Below are 5,803 nucleotides of genomic sequence, written 5' to 3'. Positions count from 1 at the left end.
GGGAGGTCGGGCGCCCGCGGCCTGCGTCTGGGGCGCCGCCGGGGCTGGCAGTGTCCCGGGTCACAGCGGCCGGGCTGCGGCGACGGAGACGACTGCGGGGGTGGTGGGGAGGGCGCACGGCCGTCGCCTCTGGCTTAATATGGCAGATGCGCGGAGACTCCAACAGGTGGCTCCGTGGCGCAATGGATAGCGCATTGGACTTCTAGAGGCCGAAGGCATTCAAAGGTTCCGGGTTCGAGTCCCGGCGGAGTCGTAACCCTTTTTCTCCTCCCAAAGTTTTCCCACCCTCACCGCTTCCCTCCTTTCTTTCTTTTTCTGACGCAGCCCCACTCGCCTCCCGGTCCGCGCGTCCCCCATCACAGCATTCGGCTCTTGCGGCGCTTTTGCTTGAGCTGCTCCCGGGGACCCGCGCCCGCGCCCCGCAGCCCGGCCGCCGGCCCAGCCTCTCGGAACCGATCGGCTCCCGGAAGGAGCGGCTCGGGCGCGGCGGAGGGAGCGGAGGCGATGGCGAAGCGAGGCCCTCGCTCTGGACCTGCCGGAGGAAGCAGCGGGAGGCCGGCGGTGTCGCGGGGCGGTGGCTGCGAGGGAGGAACGGGAAAACTGTCTGCACGCGGAGCGGTGCGGGGTGAAGGCTCCTCCAGCCCCCAGGGCCTCAAAACTAGCACGCACAGGAATCTGTCAAAAATGCAGATTTCTGGGTGTCACGCCGGGGTTCCGGTTTCGGTAATCTGGGGCGGGGCCCCGGAAGCTGCATTCCTGTGAGCTCTGCGATTCCAGTGCAAAGAGGTCCGGGGCCCACTCTACCTGTTGGCTTCTCAGGCGGGAATTCCTCTCTCCCCGCTTTTCTTTTGACAGCTTGTTTTACCCAAGGTTGGGGTTCTTCCTCACCAAATGAGGAAGGGGAAAAAGGAATGAATGAAATTTTAAAAATTCAGTATAACAATAAAATATAATTTATACAAAAGATATGAAGTCAAATATTGTCCAAAAATACAGTACAGGGGAAAGAAAGTATTCTTGCCATTCTTATCCCAGCCTTGCAGCTCTGCCCGCAAGGTATTAGTGATCATGATTTCTCGGCAATATTTTCAGACCTATTTTATGCACATGTCACCATTTTTATAGCTATTGTCTCTGCCTATCTATGTTACTATTATTGATATGTGTAATATATATCCTTTGCAAAGCAGTGGGCAGTGTGCCATATTTATTTCACTTCTAAATACCCGTAGCACTGTCTTACGCCATTGTACACAGAATAATAATGATTTAACAGTCCCTGAAACTTGGACATTTAGATGTCCATTATTTTCCTGTTACATGTAATGCTTCAGTGAACACCCTTGTTTTTACTAATTGTACACAATGCAAGTATATCTTTATCACAAACTCCAGGAGCTCAAAGTTTTCTTTGTGCATTCCTAAATTGTGCATTCTTTGATAGATATTGGCAGACTGCCCTCAAAGGTTCTAACCATTTTACTCTGACCAGCATTGAGAATGTCTGTTCCCTGCAGCCCTCATGTTAGCAAGCAGAGGAAAAATAGTTTTGAGTTGTAGCTTTAATTCATGTCTTTTGAGTGAAGCCAAGCATCTATTCATACATAGGATAATTTACATTTCTTTTCCTGTGATTTATTTATTCTTGAGTTGTGCTCACTTTTCTTTTGTCAGTCACAACCCCTAGGCTGGCTATAATAAGGATGCCATTTAAAAAATTATTTTGTGTAAGTTATTTACATATTAAGAAAAACAGCCCTTTATGGTATGTGTTACAATTGTTCTTTCCCAGTCTGCCTGTGTGCTGATTTTGTTTATGGTACTTTGTTTTGTTTAACATCTTACAAAAATTTGCATATTTAGCTTTGTCAGACTTTTCTGGCTTCTAGGTTTAAAGTCATACTGTATTCAGGTTATTAAATGTTTTCCTTTTAATGGATTTATTTTATTTTTAAATCTTGGTTTTATCTAGAATATACTTTTGTGTAAGAGGTAAAGGAGATCTGTTGCAGAATCACTGATAATGAGCCCTCCTTTTTTTTCCACTAATTTTTTTGAGACAGAGTCTCAGTATGTATCTTCACTGTGTATCTCAACCATGCCTCCAGCTCATGACTATCTTCCTGCCTCAGCCTGGGAGGAAGCTGCTGGGGTTAAGGGATGTGCCACCATACCTGTCTTCTCCACTAATTTGAATGTCAAGTGTCATTTTCTAAAACTGTTACTTTCTAAATTGTCATTTTCCAAATTCCCGTATGCACTTGGTTTTCTGGATTCGCTATTCCATTGATCTGTCTGAACTTTTTAATTTGCTTCAATCTAGTTGGGTCAGTCCTCCCACATCAATCTTTTTTTTTTTTTTTTCAGTTAATTTTATTGGTACACTTTTGGTGTACATAATAAACACATTCATTATTGGGAATTTGTACTTGTACATAATTCACCTTGATTCTTTTTTTCCTTATTCCCTTCCCTTCCCTTCAACCCTTCTTCCTCTCATTCACAAAAGCTTTGTTTCTGTTTTTCCTTCTCTTTTTCCTCCTCCCATTTCCCTTGTTTTCCTTCTCATTTGAACATTTTCTTCCTAATTCCCAATATCTGTCATCCATTTTGGTCCTTATCTACCCTTTCAGTTTCTCACACAGGAGAAGCAGTGTAATATTTAAACAAATATGTCCAGGGGCTGGGGATTTAGCTCAGCGGCAAAAGCGCCTGCCTGGCAAGTGCAAGGTCGTGAGTTCGGTTCCCGGTACCAGAGAAAAACCAAAAAAACAAAAAAAAAAACAAATAAACAAATATGTCCAATTTATTTCACTTATGGTCTCAAGGTGCATCCATTTATCTAAAAATGTCTATCTGTCTTTCTTTCTGGCAGAGAAGTACTCTATTGTATATCAAAATCATATTTTCCGTATCCATTCATCCACTGATGGGCATCTGGGCTCTTTCCAAGATTTAGCTATTACGAACTATGCTGCTGTAAACATGAGTGTGCATCTATTGCTGTGGTATGCTTTTAACTCTTTCAAGAACATACCAAAAAGGAGAGTAGCTGGGTCAAATGGAACCTATAATTTTAGTTTTTGGAGGAATCTCCACACTGATTATTGCTTGTTCAATTTATATTTCCACCAACAGTCGGGAGGAGTTCCTTTATTCCCATAGCCCCACCAGCATCTGTTAATGATTTCTTGATGATAGCCATTCTTTTTGGAGTGAGATGGAATCTCAGCATTTTAATTTGCATTTCTTGAATGACCAGTGCTGTTGAACATTTTTTCATGTATTTATTTGCTGTTTGTACTTCCTCATCTGAGAAGTGTCTATTCATCTCAGATGCCCTTTTTTTGGGGGGGGGGGGTCTTTTTGAGACAAGGTCTCGATATGCAGCTCAGGCTGGCCTTGAGCTCACTTTGTAGCCCAGGCTGGTCTCGAACTCACAACGATCCTCCTGCCTCAGCCTCCTCAGTGCTGGGATTACAGGAGTGCACCACCACGCCTGGCTGTTAGTTGCCCATTTTTTGATTGAGCCTTTAAATATGGGGGTCTTTTTTTTAGTTCTTTATATATTCTAGATATTAGTCTTTTGTCTGAGAAGTAGCTGGTAAAAATTTTTGTCCAACTCTCGATTGTCTCTTCACTCTGTTGGTGGCTTCTTTTGCTGTGCAAAAGCTTTTCAATATGATGAGAATCCCAGTTTTTGATTCTATGTGATATTTACTATGCAGTTGGGGTCTTGTTCAAAGTCTTTGCCTGTATCGAGAGTTCTGATTTTTCTCTCTTCCAGTAGATTGCTTCTGTTTTAACATTTAGATCTTTGATTCACTTCTATTTTACTTTAGTGCAAGGTGAGCAGTATGGGTCTAGTTTAAATCCTCAGCATGTGGAAAGCCAGTCTTCCCAGCACCATTTATTAAAGAGGCTATCTTTCTTGCAGTGAAGGTGATGGCTCCTTTGTCAAAGCTAAGGTGACTGAGTGTATTTGGAGTTGTTTCTGCATCTTTCAATCTGTTCCACTGATCCTTGGGCCTTTCTTTGCCAGTACTATGCTTTTTTTTTTTTTTTCTTTTAATCACAGTAGCTTTGTGCTATAATTTCAAGGTGGGGATTGTTGTAATCCCAGGAGGCTGAGGGAGGAGGATCATTGTGATTTCAAGACCAGCATGGGCTACAAAGTGAGCTCAAGCCCAGCCTAAACTGTGTAGCAAGACTGTCTCAAAAAGACCAAAAAAAATCAAATTGGGGATTGTGATGTCCCTACCTTTGTTGGACAGAACTGCTTTTGCTATTCTAAGTATTTTCTGATTGCATATGAATGTTAGGATTGTTTTTTTCTAGTTCTGTGAGGTATGTTTTTGGTATTTTTATTGGGATTGCGTGTATCAGTATAATAGCTTTGGAAGTATGGTCACTGTCGCTATATTGTATCAGAGACCTGGCCAAGATCCCCAGCTGCCTGCTGAACGGTAAGGGAAAATGATGAAATAAGAAATAGAGACAGATTGAATAATGCATAATAGGGGGGATGGGAGGTCAATGCCTCAGGATGGGCAGAGACAGAGACTCCAAGCTAGCCACTATTGGATGACTCAGAGGGTGGAGGTGACCTTATGCTAATGAGGATCTTTATGTTGATCAGGAAGATGGGGAGAGATAGCAAGTTAAGAAGGAGTTTGTCCTTACCCCAAGGTGAAACCGTTATTACTATTGGGTTCTCAAGGAACCAGGATGTCTTCAGCTGATGCAGTCTTGCCCTGCAGTATCACAGCATCCCACTGAAGCCTCTACTGTGACCAGAGGCACAGAGTTCTGTTCTCACATACCATTGGACCTGCATGGCTGAGTATTAGACCTTGGACAAGCTCTAATTACAATTTAATTATGAAGTTATTTCCCCCAACAATTATATAGAATGGTCCTTGATAGTCTTGCTCTGTAGTTCAGGCTGCCCTTGAACTATGTATCCTAGGCTGGCCTTGATTGCCAAGATCCTCCTGCCTCAGTCAAGAACTGAGAATTCAGGCATATGCCACCATGCCTAGCTCTTGAACAGCTTTTAATATTCTGTTGTATTGAAATTCTGGAATCTTGACTATTATATGCCTTGAGGTAGTTTTTTTCTGATCATGGCTAATTGATCATGGCTAATATGCCTCACTTACTATGTCAAATTCTTTTTTTTTTTTTTTTTTTGAGACAGGTTCTCATTATGCAGTTCATGCTGGCCTTGAGCTCACTTTGTAGCCCCAGCTGGCCTTGAACTCGCAACAGTCCTCCTGCCTCAGCCTCCTGAGTGCTGAGATTACAGGTGTGTACCACTACACCTGGCTCAAATTCTTTTTTCATGCTTGGGGAGTTTTCTGCCATTACTTTTGTAAACAGGTTTTTTATGTCCTCTGTGCTATCTTCTGATTTTTTCATAGATTCTGATTAATCTTATGTCATTCTTCTTTGCATCATCTAGCAGCTGTTGGGTTGAGTTTTTGTGGTCCCTTCCTAGTTTTAAAAAGTATTTTATTGACGACTGCTAACCACAAACCTGTCTTCTAGGTCTCATATTCTGTCCTCACATTGGTTGATTCTGCTGGGTATCCTTTCAGTAGAATTTTTAATCTCCTGGTATCTATTTGAATGTTTCATGGACCCCATTTCTTTCCTGTGTTGGGCATTCATGGTTTCCATCATTTCTGTAAGCTCCTCTTTTTTAAATCTGTGTCTACTCTGAATTCACAAACCATGTCTTTCATTATGGTCATTATCTCTTTAGTTATCTGTGAAATTACTTTTTTGTAGAAACTCATTC

General features: G+C 42.6%; 1 non-coding gene across 1 annotated transcript; it reads left to right on the top strand.

Annotated features, from left to right (window-relative positions):
* Positions 1-168: 168 nt before the first annotated feature.
* Positions 169-253, top strand: Trnar-ucu. Its single transcript is given in 2 exon segments — positions 169-205; positions 218-253. It is a non-coding gene; the product is annotated as a tRNA-Arg (tRNA).
* The last annotated feature ends 5,550 nt before the right edge of the window (positions 254-5,803 follow it).

This window comes from Chinchilla lanigera, unplaced genomic scaffold, assembly GCF_000276665.1.
Source record: "Chinchilla lanigera isolate Chin_1 unplaced genomic scaffold, ChiLan1.0 scaffold00022, whole genome shotgun sequence".
NCBI lineage: Eukaryota > Metazoa > Chordata > Mammalia > Rodentia > Chinchillidae > Chinchilla > Chinchilla lanigera.
Note: the sequence above shows the minus strand (reverse complement) of the source record. Positions and strands in the feature narration are given on the sequence as shown.